This window comes from Sander vitreus, chromosome 18 (assembly GCF_031162955.1).
Source record: "Sander vitreus isolate 19-12246 chromosome 18, sanVit1, whole genome shotgun sequence".
Classification (NCBI taxonomy): domain Eukaryota; kingdom Metazoa; phylum Chordata; class Actinopteri; order Perciformes; family Percidae; genus Sander; species Sander vitreus.
In genome coordinates, this window is record NC_135872.1 from 23,408,677 (window position 1) to 23,435,934 (window position 27,258).

Consider the following 27,258-nt stretch of genomic DNA (forward strand, 5'->3'; position numbering starts at 1 on the left):
AGATCCTCGCAAAAAATTACACTATAATCATATACATTTTTGAATATTTTTCAATGAGAATGATACAAAATTGAACATTCGCCCATTATCGTGGATCATATGACAGTCAAAATAATCACAATTAGATATTTTTCCTTATATAGTGCAGCCCTAGTGTGACATCCAGCCCATGTCCAGACACATTCCATCAACAGCGAGTGACCCGGTGTACTTGTTAGCGTTCAGTATCCCTAAAGTGTGGGATTTCATACAGGCCTATCCAAAAAGTTGTATTGCGAAATGTCTTGTCAGCCCAGTTGTTGCTGCCTTGTTTCTAGGCAGATCAAAACAAAAGTGATGAATGCCAGTTTTTGTTGATCTAATGTTTTTAGTGGGAGAGATATGGGTTTTGCTGGGAAATGTTGCTCAGTTTTTTTTCTTCTTTCCGGTGATTTGTTAATGCCTTTTTCTCTTATCAGAGTTTCTTGGAGGCTACCAAGGTGAGGTCAGCGCATCGCTGTCAGCAACGAGGAAACGCAAACACAGCAGTTCATCCGATTTAAACTTTTAACTGTAAGTACCTGGAACATCTTTCACACCCACACCACAATCTATCACATACAATTACACATCTGTGGGAATCGATACATATAATAATATTTTCCGTGGCAATACTGTATCGATACATGGGCGCCAAGAAGCGATCTTTTATTATATAAATTGCACATGAGAATGTAACTTTTTAGTACTGAAATAATTAAATCAATTGCTTTTTCAGTCCACTAGATCGTAAGATGAACAAACAGAGAAATGTATTTTTAAGATAAAACAGATGTTCTGACATCATTTGAAGTTGGAAAATGGGTAATAAATTGCAATATATTGAAGAATATTGCAATATAATTAAAATCGTATCGTGACATACTGTAAGTATCGTGATAATATCGCATCGATATTATCACAATACTTACGTAACGATACGATGTTAAAGCGATTTTAATTATATTGCAAAATTCTTCAGTATATTGCAATTTATTACCCGTTTTCCAACTTCACATTATGTCCCCAAAGGACATAATGTCAACATCTGTTTTATTTAAAAAAAAAATAAAAATACATTTCTCTGTTTGTCCATCTTATGATCTAGTGGACTGAAAAAGCAATTGATTTAATTATTTCAGTACTAAAAAGTTACATTCTCATGTGCAATTTATATAATAAAAGATAGCTTCTTGGCGCCCATGTATCGATACAGTATTGCCACGAAAAATATTGCAATACTTTGCTGTATCGATTTCCCCCCACACCCACACCCACACCCCTAATATATATCAGTCTCTTCATGGACATACATTGCACCATATTCTTGATCCAAGCACCAATTGTAGGTGCCTCCATTTTCCTCCACATGAGAGCTGTAGTCCTTTTTGCCTGTAGTTTAGCAAAAATCAATACACTTATATTCTTGGGGTTTCAGATTCAGATTTGTAGTTTTAGTTTTTCATCGTCCCGTGCGTTTGTACCCTACTCCCTGAGGCTGGACTGTCCTGCCTCTTTATCATCCTCTTGTAGTTATATGTATGATTCCCAAAAGGCCACTGGGGGGCGGTCTTATGCTTGCTATTCCCCAACATCAGCCCAGTAGCCCACACTGAACAGAGACTTTGCTGTGGGACGTCCTGTTGTGATTTCATGTTTGATGCATAGGAAAAGTGTGACTTTTACAATTGCCTTCATCAACACAAGTTGGCCACAATCACAAAATGTAGAGGCAAATTTGCGTTTGAATGCTTTTTATGTAATTTTATTAATTTCTAAATGATATCGCGATGCCCATATAAGCTATTTAGATGCTATTGTGCAAGCTCTAATGTTTCATTTATAACGTAATAGTAATGCTATAGCAGCCGGGTCTTTTCCATGCTGTGAGCCATGTGAGCCCAGTAAAGATAAAAAAGGTAGAATGGTGAGGCTTCGGTGTACCATCATAATATTACTAAAATAATAACCTTTGCCTCAAAAAAATATGCAGAAGTCTATTACGTGTTGAATGAATTTACTCAACTTAATTTATATAGCACCGTTCATGCAAGCGTGCAGCCCAAAGTGCCTCACAGAACAAAATGAAAACACATATGGGGAAAAAAAAGATCAATAAAAAAAGAACGAAAAATTCCAGTTTCTGTCCAATTGTCTCTGTATAATGGATCTACTGTTATTCTTTGCTTTTCTCTTCTTGTTTTTTTTTAACACCGCATAACTGGAGCCAGTACTCAGAGTATTTATCTGTTCATTTTTTGCAATTTAAAGACAAACTGCAATCTAGAACAGAGCCAAGTCTGGCCGACTGATTTCTACAGATAAATCTGTCCCACTCCAAAAATCGGCCTCCCTGAGTGTACCGTAATGAAAACATTTAATTTACCTCAAACACTTTTCCTCACTCCGTGTCAAACCCCCTCACTGTCTCTGTCTGCTTATTATATCTATACTGCCCCCCCCTCTAATTCCCCCATGCCGTTCCAAAATGTCTCTGAATCCCTCCATCCTGGCCTCCCAGCCCTTATGAACAACTGGCCCGGACAGCTGGCTTTAACAGCTGCTTGCCATCTCATTTTTGGCCTATCTCCATCTGGGCAACTTTTTCTATAGCGCTATCTCTTTTTGTAAGCCAGCCTTTCTGTTTCTAAATCAATCTTTGTGCCATTCAGCCAAAAACGACGCTGAAACAAACAAGCCAGAGGTTTATAATTGGCACTGATGTTGGAAGCATTTGCTCTTGTAGCCTCGATGTGTCTGCTACCGTCAGTAGAATACATCATTGTCTTTGGGAAAAAGCTGTCCCTTTTTTTTTTGGATTTTGCCAGTAACAATTAACTAAATAGTTATATCTGTAATGAGCGTTTCTGTGTTTTTCTTTTGCTCTATTTACCACCATCACCTTATGCTGACGACACCAGTCTTCATCTCCGTTTTCCTCCGAATGAATCCAGTGTGTCATCTGCGCCGTAATGGCCCGGTCTGAATCGCCTTTTGTCCCATCTGCTGATAATATGCTGTAAGCGTTCCCGATTGTAACCGTTGGCATTTAGTCGAGGGAAATATTCCCTGAGCAACGGCAGTAAAGAAAAGCGAGGCAATGCACGAGCAGTCTGAGAAGTGAGTTGGAGAAAGAGGTAATATTTGGTAGAGCTGTCTGAAAACCTTAACCTGCTTGTACCTGCATTTGTACTCTCATTTGGACATCAGATCTTGATATTCAAGGATGAAAAATGACAAAGGTGCAACCCTACGGTAGTAAGTCATATCTTACTAGACTATGAAGAAGACAGACAGAGAGAGAGAGAGATGGGGAGACAGGTGGAAAGATACTGTGAAACACATTTAGTCTAAAATAATAGTCCTACCAGTGATTGGCAGAGGCTAAACCTACCGTGACTTTCACTATAAATTGCCTCAAATTGGAAAACTCAAATGACCTGCTCAGTGTTTTCCCTAGCTTTGTGGAAGACTTAGTTGCACGTATTTGGCGAATGAAAATGTCACGTTTTTCAATAAAAAAAAAAAAAGAGAAAAAATACAATTTCCCCATAGATTTTGTGTCTCAGGGTTTTTGCGGCTCTTCGTAGTCGGTTTGTGTCCCTTTTGTGGTAGTTTTGCGTCTCTTTTTCACGTGGCTTTAGAGCATTATTATAACCATATCACTGTCTAAAACGAAAAGCTAGAGCAGATAGTAAATAACGAGGGATCGACCAATACTGGGTTTTCAAGGCCGATACAGATTATTAATAGTTCCATAACAAGAGTTATCTCAAGACACTTTACAGATAGAGTAGGTCTAGACCACACTCTATAATTTAGAAAGACCCAACAATTCCAGTAACTACACCAAGAGCAAGAGCAGGCGAGGGAAAAACTCGCTTTTTAGGGAGAAACCTTGGGTGGCGAGGACAACTTCTTATTGGGAACCACTATGCATTTACAGTGAAATGAAAATCTATAAGTCAAAATTTAAGATTTTGGAATGCTACAAAACTCAAACACAAAACTTCATTTAAATGCTTTTAGGAGATTATTAAATACATTAGACACTTTCAACATAACCCTGTAAAAGATAGTCAGATAATGTGGGACATTAAGTCAGACTCAGTGGTGAGTGAAAGCGAAGCAGAGGGACAGACACAGAGCTCTAGCCGAGCCAAAGAAGCACACTTTATAATTGATTAACTTTGTCGGTTATCGGGCAAATAAAACGCAGATACAGATAATCTGCAAACTGCCAAAAAAAAAACAAAACGGCCCGATAATCGGCCAGGGGCGAAAATCAGCCTATCCCTATAAATAACACTCAACAAGCTTAAAGACAAAACTTGCTGAGGAAGTCCAAATACAGTCCTTACATCTGAGAAAAAGTCTAGTTCCATTTATTAGGCTTAGGGTGCTGCACATAACAGCTGGAGTGCTGCACCAACATTTTCCGATGGCAGGGGAAACCCTGTCTGCTGACCCAAGGAACCTTTTTTGTCCTGTTGCTGATGTGCAGTTGTTGCTATTGTAATTTATCCATCCATGCTATGAGCCTGTATCCTGTGCCTTTTTATCCTCGGGGTGGCACCAGGGGTTAATCGGGGCCGGGAGTCGGTTGCCACCGGAGGCATGACTGCACACTTGCTGTCTATAATTCAAAACTGTTGCACTGGGTTCTTTGATGTCGAGCTGAAGGATGGAGACACTGGCGGATCTCGTGGACCCCCGTGACACCAGCATGCCTAATCTCTGTCTGTCTTTGTAGAGACTTCAAACCGCTACACAGTATGGATTTGTGTCTTTTTGGTGCCGACAGGCCGGCTGGCCCGACCCATTGAATATTTCTGAGAGAGATGTTCTCCCGGCTCCGAGGAGACAAAGCCTTTCACTATCTGGCCTGTCAGGGACATGGATTTAGAGGAGTCTGAGATAAATATTTAGCTTTCAGTGGGGATGAAATCCAACCTGGGACTCCACTTTCAAAGTTGTTGTCTTTTTTTTTCATGGAAGAACAGTCTAACGGAACTACACCGTGAGAAGATCCTTCGGAAATCGACCTTTTTTGGTGTTTAAAGCAGGCGCGTAGGCAGTAATGGGCCACTTTACTCACTGGCCCGTCCAGCCAAGTTTGATCAAAATACGTTTTGTTATGAAAAATATTCAAATGTATGCCAAAAGAAAGAATAATAACAGAAGTTGTAGCTAGTAGAGTGTGTTTTAATGTGTATTTTCTTCTGATTAAAACAAGACTGTTTAAACCATACAATCAAACGCCTTCGGAACGTAGTTGGTTGCTGTGGTAACAACAGGCAGACTCTCCGGGCTGCCTTCAGCAGCTAACGTTAGCTAGCTGGCTTTTTAGACAATGCACCATGGCTGTGTTAAGCAATGTACTGTTTAAAAGTGACCGCGACAACAATGGCTTCTCTTTAAAGTGGTATGGACAGTTTTCGTGGATGGAATCCAGTGAAAATAAGGACGAGCTGTTCTGCAGCGTGTGCAGACATTTCCCCAGCGGAGCTGACAGCCCATCAGCCAGAGAGGAGGCCCTCACAGAGGTAACATTGAGTCAGAAACGTGTTTCACGCTTCTTGTGTTATTAATTAAGTAACCTAACCTAGTAACCTTCCTATTTAGTAAGAAATGGTGAACACCGACGATGGCTTCTAGCTGAAACGCGTTTGTGTTTGTGCCCACGTTAAATAAGAAGGTAACTTATCTGTGAGTGACGTAGTTTTTAGTTTTCTCTGATCCTGTCACTGCCGTGGACTCGATACACTGTCTAAGATTTGGCACCTTGCTGGCCACTTTTTTATTATATCTTATCTTATCATAATTCAAACAATGCTTGGCTGGAAGTTTTCATTCTTTGATTTTCTTTTACTGCTGGTAGCCATTTCCTGCTCATGATCTGACCATAGTCCTGAAGCAACAACGCTGTTGCATTGTTACATGTGTGATTTCTGTCTGATGTAGGCTAATCTATGTCATGCAGTATGTAAACGCCTTCTCTGCTGTGTGGGTTCATGTTTAGTTGCCACTTTGTGCAATAAAATGGTTAATTGTATAACCTAAATGCCGCTGGTTCTGCCGGTGCAAATATATTTTAGCCTGAATAGGTTAAAACCGATTTTTATCTTTTATTGTTGTGTACAAACTTTTTAGACTGAGTTTTGTTGATTGAGCATGTTGTAGGCAGTACTGTTATTGCCGTTGTAATGCAGTATGTTGGAAGGTAAAATCGTTGGTTTTTTCAGTTTGTCCTTTTTGCTACTTCGTCTTTTGAAAATGGCCCACTCACTTTTGTATCGGCCCGCACAAAATACTATTTCTGCCTACGCCACTGGTTTAAAGTGCTCATATTATGCTTTTTGGCTTTTTCTATTTCCTTTTATTGCGTTGTATATCTTTTTTTGTGCATGTTACAGGTTTACAAAGTGAAAAAGCCCAAAGTCCACCCCAAAGGGACTTATCATCTCCAACAGAAAACACTGTTCACCAACTGCTCCAAACAGCTCTATTGTAGTCCAGCCTTTACTTCAGAGACAAACGTGGTCACTTTGTAACACGTTATAATGCTCGCCTAGCTGCTAGCGTGGCACGCCCTCATACTCTGCTTCTGACTGGCTAGTAGTCCTTACCTAGCTACTGAGCATGTGCGACTCCCAACAAAGATGGAACAGAAGTGAGATGTCTCACTCTGTAGCTAAAACAGAGAGCTCAACACACAGGGTGAAAAGAGGAGCTGCAGCAATGTGCATGCAGTACAACAAAAATGTTTTTTTTTGAAAATTAAACCATGTAAACCTATTCTGGTACAACCTCTAAATACAATTATGAACCTGAAAATGAGCATAATATGAGCATTTTAAGTCCATATTTAAACCTGCAATAACTGATTTTGCTGGCCGCATGGGGGCAGTGGGAACAACTTGGCTTTGTTTTTGGTCTGAATATATTTGGCTCTTCAGCTGCTAAATGCTCCACGATGTTCACCAGCTAGTCCCTAACTCTGTCTGTCTGCTGTTTTTTTTGATGCTGTTCTTTTTTCTCTAAAAACAGCTGCCTGCTTCCTTTCAGTCTCACCTCATGTGTGATTAAATGAAGATTGCTGCATAGTGATGTTGTACCAAGAAACCTGCTAAATCAATGCTGGACTCACATTTAACTCTGAGAGTTACATACAGTGTATAGCTTGCAGTGTTGTAATGTAACAAAGTACAAATACTTTGTTACTGTACTTAAGTAGAATTTTCAAGTATCAGTACTTTACTTGGTTATTTATATTACGGGAAACTTTCGCTTTTACATTTCCTAAATAACATGCATACTTTTACTCCGATACCTTTCCCCTAAGCATTTTCGTTACTCCTTAAGGCCGTTTTGTGGTTGTGCGTAAACTCCCCGCCGTAGCTACGTGGAATAGTATTCTTCGCTATAAGGAAGCCACAATAAAGTTCATAATCAGACTTTTTACTTCTTATAATTAAGTACATTTCATATAAAATGACTTTTGATACTTAAGTACAGTAAATACCAGATTCTTTTAAGACTTTTACTCAAGTAATATTCTAAAAGGTGACCTTAACTTCTACCAAAGTCATTATCTCGTAAGATACTATTACTCAAGTACTGCTTTCAAGTACTTTATACAAGACTGGTAGCTTGTGACCCAGCAGCTGACTTTGGACCGCATATGACTGTAGTTTTACATGCTCACTTAACTTGAGAAAAAAAACTATTCACTTTAGATACAAATGCAACCTGTAAATGATTCAAGTTATGATAAGATGCATCCAGTTTAACGACCACTAAACTGACATTTAATTTCATGAGAAATAACCTAGTATGACTCCAAATGCTATGCTATTTCAATTCAAATTCAGCACAGCTCGTCCTGTTTTTAAATGAAATCTTTCAGTTATCGAATGAAACAAGCAGAGTGCTGATGGAGATGCCAAAAATGGTAATTTAAGAAAAGGAAGGGGAAAAGAGTAGTGTTGCAGGCCCATCTTATAAATGGCTGCACCTTGTGTGTGTCCTTGCATGTCACCTTTCTTCAAACCCAGGAGCTGGAGAGGACAAATGAAAGAATGAGTAAGAGAAGAAATGTGGCGTAGAAGTGAGTTTCACGTTGTCTTTTCAAGCTAAGTGTCTGAATCACCGGATGACTTCCTAAAGTTGTTTTGACTCCTGATGCTAAATTGATCTACTGCCTTCCTCCATTACACACACACACACACACACACACACACACACACGTCGCACATGCATGCAGTTGTAATTTAGAGGAAATTCAGCATGCAGGCTCCAGCTGCTATACCATCCTTTTTTTTTTTTTTATCTCCTCTTATAAGAATTATTTCAGTCTGATCAGATGCGGAGCCACAGGTTTTTCAGTCCTATTTCATCCATTCAAACTAACTTTTCAGCCAACTTTTCAGACGGAATGACCATGGCTCATGGTCATTCCGTCGGTTGGTCTGCCACTTTGGTCCAGCCTGAAATATCGGAGAAAAAATAAAAAATAAAAAACCTACTGTGAGTTGACATGAAATTTTGTACGGACATTTATGGCTCCCAGAGGACGAATCGTACAGACTTTGATAATTGTTGACTTTCCCTCTACTGCCATTTTTTGGCATTTTAATGAAATGCCTTGCCAATTATTTCATTGTATGTATTTATAAGGACATTGCACATTAGTCAAAATGTCTGTATTTGATACACTATATTTAATTTGGTACAGGAATCTGCTTGTGGATGATTCCTAAAGTGTTACGTAATCCCTTGCCTCTTCTTCTAGCGCCACCAGCAGGTCAAATATCTTAACACTACCAGATGGATTGGCACACATTTTTGGAACAGACTGTGATTCCTGGACAAAGACTTTGGTGATCCCCTGACTTTTCCTCGAGCACTGCCATTGGGGTTGGCATAAGGTTTTGGATGATGGATTGCCATGAAATTTGGTGCACATTCATGTCCCAATCAGCATTAGCATTCAACTCAAAGCACCCAAGTACAGTCTCACAGAGCTGCTGGCATGTAGACGCTTGTCTTATTTGAGTTGTGCGTCTTCCTGTTCCTCCAGAGATTTTTGTAAATCAGGTAAAATGCCACCCAGGTATGAAAACGTATACAGGCAAATACGTTATACTCAAGCCAGATCCTTTTAATACCTCCTTGATTACACCCCTTCTTTGATTGTAGCTAGACTTAAGTCTTGGGTGTGTCTCTGGCATGTAGATGATCCCACCAGGCAAAGCCAGAGCCTCAGCAGACAGGCATGGATTCTATCATGGCATGCCATCAATCACATCAGCTCCTATCTCAGTGTCTCTATGGGCTTTGTGATTAAAAGCAGGTTGCCTGATAGGCCCTTTTCCTTTTGGTTCCCGGGCTTTAGATTAAAGACATTGATAGCGCCTGGTGCTCCTCAAAAAGCATATGTGAGATATTACAGGCTCTGGCCACTACACTCTGCTTTCAGCTCTTTGACCTGGAGAGAGCCCTGTGTGGGAAACAACCTCTGTCTCTGTGTTTTTGCATCACGCGGGCCCAGAGCCTTACCATATCACTGCCTGCACCACAGCTGTCACTGTTAGTATATTTGATATACTGACGGATGCCGAAAAAGGAACAGGTGTTGCGTATTAGTGCCACTCTTTTATCCTAACCCCTCCCCCCCCTCCCTCGGAAGAAAAGTGGACTGTGGTCAATAGAGTTGTCAGTGTGTGTCATTGTAATATATGGCAATCTGACTTTTAAACTAAGCTTTGCTACAAAGCATTACCTTCACAGCTTTCCTGAGGGAAAGGAAGAGGCACAGAAAGGGAAAATGAATTAATGTGGTTCAGATGGACTGACCCCAAAGACAGATCAGAAACATGGGAATGTCTTTGAACATCGACCCTTTTCCGTCCTGCCATCTCTTCTCAGTTCTATTGGCCTGTATTGTCTAGGAATATCAACCAAAGATGGAAACTTCTATATTTGGTTAAGACATTTATGTCCAATTGCTTTTTTGTCAGAAATTATTATTCAAAATCCTATCAGATTTTTTTATTTCTTTATTTATTTGAATGATCCTCGACTGATTATATATTTTTTCTACATTGCAATGCTTAGCGTGTTTGTTTTCACAGCAGTAAATCTCAAGTTATGTGAACTACGCATAAATCTTAACCAGCCAAACCGCAGGCTTACGTTGTGTGCTGCCTGACTTGTGCTTTTCTAACATACTGCCAGTAGCTTAACCAAATATATATTTTGTCATGGGCTATCACTCACATATCAGCCTGTATTTTCTGGTTAATATTTTATGCCTTGATTTTCTCGGTGGACACATTTTTAATACTTCGCCATGCCTCCGGCCTGCAGAACATCGTTTGGCTTCCCTCACCTCATCAGTCTTGGTTTGTGTGTGTGTGTGTGTGTGTGTGTGTGTGTATGTGAGACAGAGAGTGAGGGTGTAAGCGAGTGGGTTGCTCCACTGAATCTTTCCTCGGTTGTTTGGCTCTTCAGATGAATCCCCACAGACAGGGCCCTGGTTCCCCCCCCCCCGCCCGCAGAGTAAATCCTCATTAGGATTTGTTGCACAAACTGGAGAATTCTGACTGGCCGAGGGAGCAACAAGGCCTTCCCTCCTAGGGACACATGTTATTTGCCTGACCCTGGAGCTCGGGGCCTTGTCGAATCATATTTGGCTCACACTGCTCCAAGTCAGGGGCTCAGTTACCCCTGAATCAACCTTATTCTCCCTCACTGAGGCCTGTATGCAAAACGGACCTTACGGTTTTAATAAATGGACGGCTTGTTGAGGCAACATAGAGGCCTGATGTTGCCATCACGAGGTATGAAGTTTAGTGGATATTGCACCCTGTACTGTTGCTCTCAGGGTGCTAGTCAAGTGGCACACTTTCGGTATTTATTTGGCAGTAGACACACTGTGCACCTGGCAGTGATGGAATACTCGAGTCCTGGACTCGGACTCGAGTCGCTATTCTCTGGACTTCTGACTCAACTTGGACTCATGCACAGTACGCTACAGCCTCACAGAGCTGCTGGCATGGCTGTCGAGTCGACTCTTAGTCTTGTTTCACTGTGACTGTAAATGTTAAAATTGCGTTCAGTAGTACTTGGCTCTGTCTACATACAACAATAACTGTATTTATGTTGCACTGTGTACATAAGAGCTTATTTAACTATTTGATAATAAAGGATTAGGAAATCCAACAGGTCGAGGCAGATGGCCGCCCACCAAGAGCGAGGTTCTGTCTGAGGTTTCTGCCTGTTAAAAAGAAGGTTTTTGTTTTTTGTTTTTTTTTCCCTCCCCACTGTTTCACCAAATGCTTGCTCTTTGAGGGAATTGTTCTGTCTCTGTAAATTATAAAGTGTGGTCTGGACATACTCTATCTGTAACGTGTCCTGAGATAACTTTTGATTTGACACTATTGATAAAATAAAATTGAATTGTGTGTGCATGGATCTCTTTGGAGAAACAGCAGGGCCGGCATGTGTGTGTGGTGGAGCGAGTGAGAGAGCGGCGGGGATTAGCTTCGCAGCGAGTAGCGACTCTAGAGGCATAGTGGGAGAAACAAAGTGTCTCCCCTGTGCTTTCTGACCACGGTGGGACATCTGTAGCAGGAAACGTTAACCCTCTCCTTGATTTCATGTTTATGGAGAAGGAGAACCCGGAAATGAGTCGGGGGGGGGGAATGCAACGCTACCGAGCCACGGCCGAGCAACGTGTGTCGCCATGACGTGTAGTTACGTTTTATTAAAAGGTGCACATCAGGCTACGGCGTAGGGTCCGGCGTAGGGAAAGCTATTCAATTACTCAGACAAGCCACCCAATCTGCTTTAGAGGGCGTTGTGTTTATCACTTCCTCTCTCAACCATCTCAGCTTGATGTAATATCATTGTCAATCATGTTTGGCATTGACCGTCATGGATCTGATTAAAAGGGGCGGATAGTTAATGAATTGGCAGACTTTTGTTCTTCTGGGCAGTGTCGATGCACAGTGTCACCTTCACTTTGGATTAGCAAATGGACGAAAACAAAAGATTGATGCAGAGGGTTAGCACAAACAACATCATGGACAAAACTGTGTGTGCCGTGCATAAGGAGTATAAACTGTTGTAGAGGCGATCTGAAGTCTGTCTCTCTGTCAGCCCATTATTGTTGAATGGTTGCAAGGGCTTGCCCCCACAGGAACCGATGTGAGCCAATGTTGAGTAATGCTGGACATGTGGACTATGTAACTCCGCACCGAGTCTCAGGGGCTCCCAACACCTAGCCTCTGATTTCCAGCAGAGTTTGCCTCAGTCACTTAGTTTTTCCTTTTTCATCCAAAAAAAGAATCAAGTTGAAAACATTTCATGAGCTATTTTAACAGATCATATTACTATATGTTGTCTCTTTTGATTTTATTGAAAAAGAAACTAATTTCCTGATGGATTTTATACAGTTTTACATCACGTGGATATCCGTGGACAAAGTAGAGACAACACGCAAATCGATACCCTTTAGATCTGTGTTCTTGTCCAGTTGGCACAGTTCAGGCAAAGAAGGGGAGAAAGAGAGGGAAAACAAACAAAAAAAGCTTTCTTTTGGACTGTATTGACAACCCACCGGCTAATTTCTGGTCAGTTTTGTCTGTGGCTGGTAAGTTTGCTGACAAAGTAAAATAAGGTTCCCACAAAATGAGACTTTGCCAATCGTTGGGATTCTTTGAAATTGCTTTTGGAAATACTCTGCTTCTGCTTGAGGAAGTTGTGTCAGACCATCCAGTGTGCTCAACTGCTAGTCAAGGAACAGAACTGGATTTTCTTTAGTCGCTCTAGGTTGCGGACACAAATCTTCTTGGAATCCCTGATCATGTCCTAAAGAATGATGATTTTATTATCCTATATTTATTGATCTTAACTATTGTTGAGTTTTCTTTTATCTTAAATGAGTTGCTCACGGTGCAAAGCACAGTCAAATTGCACCGTAGGGGTGCACATGGCATGGTTACTGATTTCTAATAGTTCTGTGGCTAGAAGCATAGCTGTTCCACATATGTGGAACAGCTAGTTGTGTAAGATTACATTATCAATGGTTGTGGGTAGGGGGCATTAGTTGGGACAGAACAAATCACGCTCAAACAAATCATGCTCTGCCAACTTGTACTGAATTGATCCGTCACAAAAATGAAAATGTGGCACCAGTTAGACTACGAAGAAATTACCTGATTACCTCCATAATTACCTCTGTTGGTTTGTTTGTCTGTCAAGAGATTACGGGAAAGCTACTGGCCTGATTTTTAATGAAACTTGGTGGAAGGGTGTAGCATGGGCCAAAGAGGAACCCAGTACATTTTGGAGTGTATCCGAATCACGGGGCGGATACACTATTAAACAGAGCATCTGTGTTGCACTCATGTGGTGTCGGAATAATCGGAAAAATTGGTTCCCGATCATATTTCGGGGCTCAACTGATACGTTTCCTTTGCTCTTTGTTGTCACGCAAATACTGGAAACCGCTATCACAGTCAACAGTCTGAGCAACACAATACAACACATCTTCTCTGTAGCGTCCATGTTGTTTCCACATTACGACTCAAAAGCTCATGAACACACCGAGGTCGGAAGAATGAGTTCCCAACTCGGGAAATGGGACCATCCGAGGAGCATGTGAATGCACCATTGGCCTTGGCGGAGGTCTACGCTCCCCGAGTGCCATTTTTGTTCTATAATTCTTAATATCTATAATGTTCCAAACTGCTGGAAATGCTTCAATAATATAAGGCACTGAAACTGAGAAGCACAGGGATGAGTAATGATTGGCCAGCCAGTCCTTGATATCTGTATAGGATGTGTCCACCTCCACAATCCCAACTATTTCCATCATGTCCCATACTGACAGTTTGGTGTCGAATGACAACTGTTAACAAAATACAGTAAATTTAAAAAGAAAAATCTGAAATCTTACTTTTATTACTTTTACCAGAAAATATACTAAATTAGTCAGCATATAATCTCGTAAAGGAGTGGAATTGGAATAGCTTGGTAAAGTCTAGGGCTGCACAATATATTGTTTTTTCAATTGTTATCGCGATATCAGCATCGCTAAAGGCTGTAACATATCCGAAAGCTGCGTTAGTTGTAAATAGCACTAGAAAACTACACTTTAAAATGTAGATATCATTCTTTAGGCCTTAAAGGACAAATCCGGCGCAAAATGAACCTATGGATTAATAACACATGGGTACCGAGTCGACCGTTCTCTGGGGTATGTTTTCATGCTAATCGAATGTGACCAGTTTTAGCACAAACCGCTAATTAGCTTATAACGCTAGTCGTTTAGGCAAGGGTAAAGTAAAAAGAAATCGCTATTTCTATACCACTAACAAAATAGCACCACACTTCGTACGCCGTGCTCGAGCTATGTTACTGGTTACTGGTTGCACGGCGTTCGTCGTTCGACTGATGGCGCCCACCTGTATACGTGTACGGTACTTTCTAAACTATCTTTTTAATAAACTTTCTGTACACTTACAAAGTTTACATGTAGGGACCCTCATTATGCTACCGTTGAAGTGTGGTGCTATTTTGCGTCCAGGAGTGAACCTCCATATATGGGCGCGCGCTCTGCCAGGTGAGCTACCCAGGCGCCCAACTATCATTCTTTTTTTTTCAATGGTGCTTTTAATGTTCAATTAAATGTTCAATAAAATAATGTTGGAAATGATTTATTTCAATTTGCTCTGTTTTAGTTGAATACTGAAAGCACTTACACTTTATCTGGTTATTTATCGCAAATAATATTGTTACCACGATATTCAACAACGTCATCGCATATTTTCCTCATATCGTGCAGCCCTGAAAAGTCACAAACGTGGCTGGCACAGAACACAGCTGCAGCTCACATTGTGCACCATTGGCCTTCTCTAAGCTGATGGACAGGACTAGTCCAAATTCCCCTAATACTTAACACCAAATTGCACCACACTGCTTAATCATTACTGACAAGCCCCTAACTGTGCCAGTCTGCATGCTAAGTAGATGCAGTTCACCTCATGGCAGGTCACCAAGACTTTAAACCGGTGCAGGTGAAGGAAAGAAATATGTGTGTGACTAATCTGTATATCATCCTGGGTTACCACCCATATTGGCAAATGCTAAAGGAAAGAAACGTTTGAAAAGCAGGAATTTAAAAGATCAGACAGTCCCCTGTGCACTTTAAATGTGTTGGGCCCAGAGGCAGTATGACATAGTGTTTTGGAAAACTGCAGAACTGATATTTTGACATTTCTATTCCGGTGAAAGTCTTTTTGTTCTGAAAATGTCACGTCCTGACTGACCTTCTCTATAAAAACTTTTGTCATTACTCAATCGCCTCACACAATGTCTGCATTATTTGACTCCAGCCTTTGCTCTGAGCCCCCTAGTTCACTTTTTAGAGACACTGTAGAGACCCGTAATGCCTGAGAATGTGTCCTGCGACAGAGCTGAGAGGCAGCGCGGATGGAAAACTGGACCTTAATGATCACAGATGGAGAACTAGCTTATCCCAACCCCTACAGAGCAAAACTTTTCCCTCCTCTGGCTTATTTCATTGCTGCCAGAACATTGGTACATTCAACAATCGGCTTGCCATGAAACTTTTGCTTCACCCCACGCTTCCTGTGCTACGTCTGGCCTGATTATACCTTTTTAAAGTTGCAATACTGCAGTATAGAAATACTCTTTTACAAGTCAAATTCCTCCAATCACAGTTTACTTATATTTAGAAGTTATATTAATTAGGGGTGGGGAAAAAGTAGTATGGCAATATTTTCCGTGGCAATACTGTATTGATCCGCAGACGCCAAGTGTCGACCTTTTATTATATATGTGTTGGTCAGTTTGTCTGCTTAACAATCCCATTTTGCAGCAGTACAATTGAAGTGAGATGAACAAACAGAGAAATATATATTTTTAAGATAAAACGGATTTCCTTTTGGGGACATCATTTGAAAAAAGGTAATCCAAAATATATCGCAGAATGTTGCAATGTGTTTCAAATCGCAATAATGTTGTATCGTGACATAAGTATCGTGAGGCCTCTGGTGATTCCCACCCCTAATAATAATTGTATTATTATGATTATTACTGATGCACGAATAGGCTTGGGTACCGAAACCCGGTTCCATAGTGGAACCGGTTCCTACGTAACCCATAGGAATTGGGCTGGATTAGAACGCAAATTTCGGTTCCTCATTTTGGTTCCACTTAATGTTTCAACTGAAAAAAAAAATTCTAGAGCCAGCCGATATATCGGCAGGCCGATATTAGGCATTTTCCAAACTATTAGTATCGGCATTTATAATGGCCGATAAATGAATATTTAAAAAAATAAAATAAAAACCGATGAAACACCCTTCAACCGTGTTCTGAGTGTTGGCGTTGCATAGTTTGCCCACCAGAGGGCGCTCTGCAATGTCCATGTTGGCAGCACTCCTGTTTAACCCTAAAACGTTTCTGGATTTAAAATATATATATATATAACATTGTAAAGTTATTTTATGAATGAAATAGACATATTACATACCTGAGGGCCAATTCGGGTGGGGGATTGAATAATTTCCAATCCCGTAATTGTCTCCATCTGTTGATCTGTTGTCGTTGTCATTGTTGTCATTAAAATACAATTAGGCCTATATAAAGAAATCTCCTGCTACCTTTTACATGGCTGGATACGCTAACACTGGCTTTTCTGGTGTTACGCCGTAATCTGTGACCCATAAGAACGTGTGACTGTAGCCCCGTCTATATATATATATATATATATATATATATATATATATATATATATATATATATATATATATATACAGTATACATTTTAACTAGTGTAATAATTACCCCATGGAAACATGGGGTAATTATTACAGTAAGGAGTATGAATGAAATACTTGGTAGGTAGGTAGGTAGGTAGATACTTACTTTCTTTCTTTCTTTCTTTCTTTCTTTCTTTCTTTCTTTCTTTCTTTATTGATCCCCAAGGGGAAATTCAAGGTCCCAGTAGCTTAAAGACGTCACACACAACATACATAAACAGGATGATTAAAATAACACATGAATAATATGGAAAAGATACTAAAGGCATGAGACGCTTGCAGTGACAGGGCAGGTAAGGTGCTCTATGGTAAGGTGCTCTATGAGAGTGTGTGTCATGGTGGTAGTGCAAATAAGTCCAATAGTGCAAGGAATGTAGACATAGTAATATAAAAACTATATAGCAGTGCAAGGTTAAACTTAAAAAAAAAAGAAAAAAAGACAGCATTAAATATGGGCATTATAAGGGAATAAAGTAGACAGTAGGATAGACACAAATCAACAGTCAATATTAGAGGTTTGAAGTAACAGGGTTACAGCCATTGTTCAAGTATTGAGTTAAAGTATTAAGTTTATTAAGTTGACATTTACTGGAGTTCAGCTTTGTTAGGTGGTCAGTGTAGCGTTAAGCATGGAGACTAAATGAAGTCTCAGCGTGATTGCATCTTCGGAGTGGTCTTTGCTCCCAACGTCGTCATCATCACCTTTTTATACATGTCCCATCATCTTCACAGCAAAGCCGTCTCAGGAGAAATCTCAGGGATTTAGTCCTTCCTCTGACACGTCCTCTGTCTTTCTCTTCTTCCTCTGCCATATTCTCCTGAAAGGCGTCCAGCAGTCTGAAACCTTAATTCAATAAGAGATAAATTGGAAAAATGTGCAAGTGCAAGGCATATTTTGGGCCGGCCAGAGGAACGTTTTGAGAGTGCATTTAGTTTTTTTTTAGTTTTTTTTTAAACATAACTGCCCCCTCTTCCCTCCTTCATTTTCTCTGTATGTGCTGTAAATCGTCCCAGGGTTCCATCTGCTTTCTTGCCGTAGAACAGTTAGAGACTGTTCATTAGACTGACACAAACCAGAGAGGGTTTGTAAGGGTGCTCCCAGGGAGCGGCGAGGGAAGGGAGGGAGAATGAGAGCAATCTTGGCCTCGGGCCCAAACCACTGACCCCGGCCGGCCTGTTGTTTGGGTCACAATACAGAGGCGGATGGATAGGTACAGATGGAGTAATGGAGAAATAAATAGAGGAAGGCTGTGGCAGAGGGTCAGCCTACTCCATTTCTTTTGTCTTACTTGATGAAGACCTTTTGAGTCCATCCATAAATTGTACTAAAAGGCTAACTGTAGAGCTGCGATTTACCATGCCGCCCTCCCTCTCTTTGTCTCTTCATCCCTCTCTGCCACGTGCTTTCTTGTCCCTCCTTTTTCTCAGTATCCTCTAATATTTTCTGCCTTTCTACTTCCTTTCTTGCTCACCTTCTTATCTTCGTCTTATCTTGCCCTGTCCTGAGCCTTTTCCTTCTTCCTTTCCTCCAAAAAATCGGCAGCCATTGTTTTTGCAGAATTTCAGTAGTGGTTTAGTGAATTAACTGTGTTTGTTTTTGTTAACATAGAGTTTCACGTCTGTTTTCGTTTTATGTGTTGCCTACTCGTGAAGAACCAGATATTTTTCTTTTCTCAGCCAGCTTTTCCCTTCTTCTATGTGGATTAAAATGGACAAAAAACATGTTCCCCTCACGCTGCGTGCCAGTTTGATAATGGACACACCTGCATACAAACAATCCCACATGGCACATATATGCACACACACACACACACACACACACACACACACAAGCATGGGTGTACACACATAAAACGCACACCCGTCAACATGACTGAACTACAGCAAACATTTGGCTTGCATTTTCTTTTGGCAGCTTCTTTTGGGGTGGGGCATGGAGTAGATTGAATAGGAGCAGCAGTACTTCAAAGCTCTCTGTTTTTAGTACGGTATTTCACTACTGCTCATTTTGTTTTGGATCCCTGGTGGAGCAACAGCTCTACGAACAGCGCAGGGCTCCGAGTGGCTGATTGTGACCCTGGGCAGTCTCAGGCTCGGGGCTGCGGGGGGCTGCGGGGGGCTGCGGGTTCTGGCAAAGCAGCCGGCCTGGCTTCTGTGTTCGGGTATGTTTAATGGCACTCGCTGGGGTGTTGGCAACTCCTCAATCCCCACGATATGGTCTCTGTGGACGCCACTGCATGACTGTGTTGGGCAGAGGGACGATGTGCGGAGCTGCTTTTAACACGGGCCTGTACTCTAAAACATATATGTATAAATGACAACACCATAAGCCCATCATACACGTCTCTCCCCAGCACAAAGCTTCTCCAGCTCAGGTACTTTCCCCATTTTCTGGTATAGACATCCAATCTGGCGAACCGTTTGTATGACATTTTTTCAAACGCCCCCACCCTAGCCATCTCACACCCCCACTCCTGGATTGACGGCAGCCCTTCATTCCTCCATCCTCTTAAAATAATCTGTCTGGTTTAGGGACCGACCGATTTTATTTTTTATTTTTTTCAAGGCTGATACCGATTATTAGTAGTTAATAAAACCGATAACCGATATGCATATTGCAGTGAAAATACCGCTGTTCCATCTTTGTTGGGAGTCGCACATGCGCAGTAGCTAGGTAAGGACTACTAGCCAGTCAGAAGCAGAGTATGAGGGCGTGCCACGCTAGCAGCTAGGCGAGCATTATAACGTGTGTTACAAAGTGACCACGTTTGTCTCTGAAGTAAAGGCTGGACTACAACAGAGCTGTTTGGAGCAGTTTGTGAACAGTGTTTTCTGTTGGAGATGGGAAGTCCCTTTGGGCTGGACTTTGGGCTTTTTCACTTCATAAACCTATAACATGCACAAAAAAAAATATATATATATAATACAACACAATATACAATATAACACAATAAAGGAAAGGGGAAAAAGCCAAAAAGCATAATATGAGCACTTTAAGTGATGAATGGATTATCAAAATAGGTTCCGATTAATTTTCTGTCATTCACATAATCAATTCATTGACTCATCATATCGTATCTAGTTGTCCATCAGTGTCAAATGTCCTAGCCATAGTTTCATTCCAATTATTTTCAGTTGCCTGTGTCGGCTGCTCATGTGCTTCCTCAGTCCAACACGTGCAACATGGCGTCGCAAAATAAATGATAAAGTCCTGTTTATCTCTGCATCAGAATCTCATGTCTTAGCTCCAGCAGGTATTGTATGAAATTCAAAGAAAAAAAAAAAACGACAACACGTACTTAGCTGTTTCACTTTGCCAAAAATGAAAAAAGGGTTTATGTTTATTTAGGTGTTTTTTTGTTTTAGACCTGTCTCGACAAGAAGAAAGACAGACCACAGAGAGACGAGTGCTATTAAGCTTTACTAGATATGTGGCTAGCGTTTGGGTTAGAGTCACGGTAGACACAGATGATGTATGGTATTAACTCAGATTTGATTTCAAATGAGTTTTTTTTTTCACACATTGCAACATGTTTGCACTTCATTTTCCAGAGATCACTTTATCCAAACAAACTGCTTTTCTTAAAGATAATTTTTTGGGCATTTTTAGGCCTTTATTGACAGGACAGTTGAAGACATGAAAGGGGAGAGGGGGGGAGGGATGACACGCAGCAAAGGGCCGCAGGTCGGAGTCGAACCCGAGCCCGCTGCGTCAAGGAGTACACCTCTACATATGGGCGCCCGCTCTACCGACTGAGCTATCAGGGCGCCCAAACAAACTGCTTTTACTGGAAACAGAACTTTTACTTTCCTGTATGATTAAGTTTCCCTATTCCCAGAGACCTACCAGCAGTGTTGGGCAAGTTACCTCCAAAATGGAATTCATTATAGATTACTAGTTATTTAGTCATTTGAGAGTAATTAGTTATATTACAATATTACTGTCTCTGAATTGTAATGCGTTACACTACTTTTGCATTACTTTTGAGTTACTTTCACAGCGGAAGTTTGACTTGGCAGGTAGCAGGTAGGATCAATAAAGTCTCCTCTTTATCCACTTTAATACATACATAGGTTATTCATACTGTTTTGTATAATTAATATGAATATGCAAAGTAGCTCAAATCTATAAAAATACAGAAGTAAAATGTAGAACAGGCAAGTAGGAGAAAATGAAAATACTCAATCAAAAGTACTTTGCAGTTGTATTGAAGTACGGCATAGTTACTTATAAAATGCAATGGTATTTACGTGCAGCACGCCTAAAGGTTAATTCCCGACATGTTTCTGTCTGTGAGCGGCTCGGACACACTGGCGTCCGCGCTGACGTACCAGTTGTCACCTGTTGGGACACAGATGTTGTCCGTACCGTCTCTGGTTCCGGCTCTGACCACGGGGAACAGTGACGGGACAGCTCGCTTCTACGCAGCGTAAATAACGCCTGAAAATAATGTCCATCTCGCAAATGTATCCGTCTCTGCAGTCGTTTTAACCACCGAATTCCAGCAACAGGAAATAACACTGACTCCTGTGAAGAAATGTTTCGCGTGATGGTGAATTCTTAAAAAAAAAAACGCCTCTAAATGTGGCGTTAAAATGCGTTGTAACTGGCGTTACTGAGATTGTAACGGGTATAGTATTACCGAAATTGAATTAGTAATGCGTTTATATTACTGCGCTACAGCAAAAACGAATACGTTACTGTAATCGCGTTACTCCCAACACTGCCTACCAGACATCAACTTTTTGGATCATCAAATAGCTTTAGTTAAATGGGTATAGCTTTAGGTTGGACTTAATGTTTTGTTGTGTCAGTTGGATTTAAAGATTAGACTTTAAAAGTGTCTTCCCGTCCACCATGAATGTCTTGTCCTTCTGGGTCTAAATTGAAAGTGACTTTTTTTTTTTTTTTTTTGGCACCTTTTCCAATGTTTTTGACTCTTCACACACACGTTTTTGTCACTTTTCTCAACTCTTTTTTTTAAAAGTCATGGTCATTAAACCTAGTTTAAATGACATTATACCCAATTCTTTAGTTAAAAAAAGCAGAAATGATGCATTGTTTTGACTAAAAGTTAAGATCAGAGGATGTTGAGTGAGTCACAGACTTTAGTCTTGAAACCATTTTTTTTTTTCTTTTTCAAATGCTATAACATTGAATAAAACACCCAAAATTCAATGAAAGTAATCATTAATTGTACCTGCGAAGATTATTATTTACGTTCCATACAACGTACATGCAGGTTATTTGACCCTAAGACAACACAAGGGTTAAATAATCACTCTCTCCGTATAAAAAGGGGCTTTGTGTGTTTCCTAACTAAAGACCAGTTAGTTGTTTCCTGTCGTCTTAAGAAACCAAAGCCTATTAGGACACGGGGCGTGAAGCCAGATAGCTCCCTCTCCGAAAGCACGAGAGCCCGTACATGTACAGATGAATGCACACAACTCTTGGCAAGTCTTACGTCAGCCTGTAGGACTCTACTCTTGACGGTCCCTGGCTGCCAGCGCAGACATGAGCCCTCCAACAGGAAGTCCTCAGCTGTCACGGCCATCCCGAGGGCGTTTCACTGCGTAGTGTTTGACGACAGATGTGTGTGTGTGTGTGTGTGTAAACGACTGGAAGATTGTGTCGCTGTCCTTGTGTTCCTCTCCTTGCATTGTATTTGTATGTGAACACATACTTTTTGTTCTCTTACTTGTGTGTTTTAAAATGAAGGGTCGAGGTTTTCCCCACCGTTCCCTGTGTTGCGTTCTTTCCAATGACTCCACATTACTCCACCTATTCTGCCGTCCTGTTTCTCTCTGGCACTTTCACGTTCTGTGTTTCTAAGCAACTTGTCCACAGCTGACAAGGTTAAGGCACACTACAACTTAGTCGACTTCGTATTATCACGAAAACATGGTTAGATTTCGTATGCTACAGAGCAGTGGTTCTTCAATAATGTACCCCCATCGAAATATCTTTTTATTCCAGTACAAAACATTTTCGGTAGAAACAAAGAGACACAAAGAGGCACAATACAGTGCTCCGCCATCAGTGTCTGATTCACAGTGACATTGTAACTTAAAAAACCCCGAATATTTAGAATGTATTACTAAATGCATTCATTGTCATAGTATATCATTATTTTAGGAAATATGCATGAATGATACATTTTAAATAAACATTTTCCGAAGATCTAACGTACCCCCTGCAGTCCTCCAGAGTACCCCTAGGGGTACGCGTACCCCCATTTGAGAAACACTGCTATAGAGTATGTAATTGGAACACGTAAGAGTCTAAAGGCCCTGACCGTTTTTAAATATTTTAGTCTGTGTATTCTTACGTACGTCTGTATGATTGTTGTCTTTTCCTGTTGCACTGCAAGTGGCTGGTGGAGAACAGTCTTTTCATTTTCTTTATGTATGTAAGTACACAAGGAACTATGACAAATAAATGAATCTTGATAGCGTAGCCCAATTGGCCCAAATTAGTCTGACTGACTAACTTTACCATAGCAACTTTTTTAAGAAAAGGTGTGTGAGCCTCTTTGCATTCTCATTATAACTGCTGTTATTGTTTGTGGTTTGAGGTAGAGAAAACACAGAGTGAAATGTCCAGTGTCTGCCTCATAGCTATCACCTGGTATATATGTTATCACAGGAAAAAAAGGATAAGAATAAAAATGATTGTAAATGACCCTTACTAGAGTCTAGGAGGTGTAGTGGTATGTTACTGATGTTGGAGCGTAACGGCCCTGACACACCAACCCGATAATCGGCCGTCGGACAGTCTGGCGAGGTCAGCGACTCGAGTCTGTTCGGTGTGTTCCGTGCCGTCGTCCGTCGGAGGAGCTGTCTGCCTTCATTTTGGCCAATTTGACATGTTGAATCGGGAGGTGGGCATTCGGACTCAATGGCCAATCTGATTGGTGGAGCGCTAGCTCTTGACTAGCGAACCAGTGCACTTATGTTCCAACACTTACCGGAAATGACAGGCGGGATGGGCCTGACGAACGCCTCTCAAAATCTGACGAAAAGCTTTCAAATTGACCACTGTCGATCGGCCGCCATTATTGTTAGGGTTTGAAAACTGGGAGCAGACAGACCCACGCGACGTGTTCGTCATTTCCGTTTTTCATTTTTTGGGTGACAATACAGATTAGCGCCACCTGCTGTTATGGAGACGTATTACGTCTCACGCACGTGCAGAACGTACGATCAAGTCGGCGTCGCTTCGGTGTGTTCGAAGGCACTTTTTGGACCTCGGGGAGCCGACTGATCAGTCCAACTGCCTTTTCTGCCGTCGGGTTGCTGTGTCAGGGCCTTAATCCTACTGACAGATTGTATGTAGAAATACGGTTTGCTCTCCTGCGAGTCAAAGAGTGCAGCTGGGTCTGGTCTACGTCAGCTGTCTACAATACTCTGGCAGGGCGGACCAGAGCTGTGCCATCCCTTCTGTTACCGTAAGCGCAGCAGGTTTATAGACCTCTGGAGACTCTGTGCTACAGTCAGGCCTGCTGCTTAATTTGGTGGACCGAATTGTGGAGTTTTTTGTTGTTTTCTTTTTGTCTCAGGGGTCAGTCACGTTCTCATTTAACTGTGGTTCAGGTTAATGTTGTAAATTACGGTGGATCGGTGGATATTTCAGTGACAGTGCTTTGAGTCTGATTTACAGCTTACACCCCCTCTCCCATCTTGGCTGTCGCTTTTTTGGAGACGCTGTCCAGTGGGAGAAGCTTTGAAAATAATGATAAATGCATCGGTGCGCATTTAGATTTTGGAGCAAAAGCAGACACCACAGACTATACAGTTTTCACAATCACAATATGAAAACATTGGCTTAGCTCCTATATGCACATCTGTGTCTTGTATTGGTGCGAAGTATTCCCAGAATACTGAAGCATAATGGACTTACTATTAGTCAAAGTTACATTAATAGCTTAATAACAGGGAGTTGTTTCTCCCGATTCTCATGAATTTCTTCAAATAATGGCTTATTATTGCAAACCTGCTGTTACGCTCACTTCTCCTTCACATACACTTCCATCACACCCTTCTTCCTCCTTCCATGCTCTCTTTTTCGAGAAACAGAACTCGCTTTGTTTTTGTAATAATCACTCGGGCCTAAATCACATTTCCAAAGCTCGGAGGTCACAACAACTTCCCCTTTGGGGTTTGATTTAAGTGCCACTTAGGCCCGCTACTGTAGCTAATCACGAGGATTTATTGAGTGCATCACCAAGGGGCCGGAGGACCAAGGAATGTTTGCTGGCACCCTGCTGCAGGTGTTACAAACCTCTTTTCTTCCGTCCCGTCTTTCTTTCCCCTGGTCTATCACAGCTGCTGATGGAAGGCAGCTGGAAGTCCTTTGCTTGTTCTCCACTTGTTGGGTTAAGAAAAGGGGTTTCTGTTGGTGGAACATAATGCTGGCAGCATTCCCCCCTCCTCCTCCTGTCGCTGGTCACTCCCCAGTCCGGAAAGTCCTCCACGTAAAGCTTTCATAATTACATTGATCTTGAGGGGGCCTTTTTTACGACCCGCTGACACATTCAATCACTTTTCAGCACGGCCCTTGTTAAGGGCTCCTGTGTTTTGCATATTCCATGTCCATGTCCAACCGTTCTCGTGTTTCTGGTAATTGGGAGTTTTCACATGGTCCTGAAGGAGAGGGGTAAAGGATGGAGGATGGAGGAAGAAGCGAACAAGAGAGGGAAGGAGCAGCGTCGAATGGACCGAGTGGGCGATTGCTCAACTGTCAGAATCTCCAGAGGCATGTACTACAAAATCCAGATGTTGTAACCCTCCGACATACACCCAACCTCATCACACTCATGTCCGCTATACAGTACATATAACCTTAGAGATGGATCACATTGCATCGAAGGCATTACAGCACTCTTGGATAGTACTTGTGTTGGACGGACTTGTGTCCGTTCATGGTGCCTCTCTATTTTTTTTTCCAGGCTAAATACAGGAAGTCATTATTAGGCTCTGCCTTATCCAAGGAAACATATCTGTTCCCTTGCAACCCCCCCCCCTCCTCCTCCCACCCACTTTGAATTTCCACCCGATCACGTCTTTGGTCTGGTTTGAGTGAACGCAACAGCGGGCCAGAGCTAATGAGCTTGCTGTGATCTAAGAGCAATGCCATCTATAGGCATTCACCCCGGCCTGTGCCAAATGCCAAACGCTTAACCTGGAAATGGGAAGGCGTGATAGAAGAAAATCTCCACATTGGAACCTTTTAAGGGGCCTTATTTGGAGAATTTGAATCTGATTATTATATGCTTGTTTTGGCCTCAAGAAGTGTCTCAAGGAAGTCCAAGTAGTTTGCGACACAAGTGCGTCAATCCTGGGAAAAGTAGTCCCATAATGGATGATAAAATGAAATGAAAGTGAGGGGTGAGATTAGGGCTAGATAGATATGACCTAAAATCAAAATCACGATTAATGAACAATTATTTTTTTGTTGTTGTTACTTTTTTTTTAAGGGTTTTTTGGCCGGCATAGTTCACTGACAAGGTTTGTACTGTAAATATGCTCAGCTATTAAAGGTGGGATATTCTTTTCTCAATCAAAGAGTGCATATCTTTTTTTTTGGGATTTAAAAGTAATTGAAGGAAATGCACACAGATGAACTATTTATTTATTTATGGTTATTTATTGAATATTTCGAACAATTGAAATTGAAAGCACACATTGCTTGAAATCAAAAAAAAAACTTATGAAAGAAGTCACATTTTAGTTTGAATGTAAGAAGCAAGTTTCCTCAATAAATGATTTTAAATATTGCCATGTCAAACGTAAAACACAAGACTTTCACCCAGGAAACGAGGTGTGTGTGTGTGTGTGTGTGTGTGTGTGTGTGTGTGTGTGTGTGTGTGTGTGTGTGTGTGTCCTGGTAGTAAGGGGGCTGGTGTTTTAACCCAAACGTAATCTTTTTTTCTAATCTTAAAGCTACAGTGCGTAGTTTCTGTCGCCCCCATGAGGAATTCTAAGTAATGACAACAAAACTGTCGGCGCGTCCACATGATGCAAGCCTTCCGTGATCGCGCACCATCCCCACCCCTCCTCCATGCAGTTGCTAGTAGCCAAGGAGGACACGGATATTTAAAAAAAACATGGACTCTTCAGAAGAGGTAATTATCTTTGCTCGATTTTCTGCCCGCGGAAGTCGTCAGACTTCACAATCCTCTGAACATAGTCATACTGAGAAACCAGGGAGAGTTGTGTGGAGCTGATAGTCTTAATTAGCTTTGTAGCAACTCATTTGGCAATGGCTTGAATCTAACGGATGTTCATTAATACCGTCCTAATTATGCTTTTAAACGAAAGTTTGACTCGGGTACGTTCACAAAAAAAAAACCTAGGTTGCATTTTGGCGAGAGTTACGCTTTAA

General features: G+C 41.3%; 1 protein-coding gene across 3 annotated transcripts in view; it reads left to right on the plus strand.

The window, feature by feature from the left end:
* Positions 1 to 463: 463 nt before the first annotated feature.
* Positions 464 to 27,258, plus strand: part of disp1 (dispatched homolog 1 (Drosophila)) — a 123,717-nt gene continuing 96,922 nt past the window's right edge. For all 3 annotated transcript variants that reach the window (XM_078274670.1, XM_078274669.1, XM_078274672.1), the window contains exon 1: positions 464 to 552. The gene's annotated coding sequence lies outside the window, so the exon portion shown is untranslated. The remainder of the gene's footprint in view (positions 553 to 27,258) is intronic.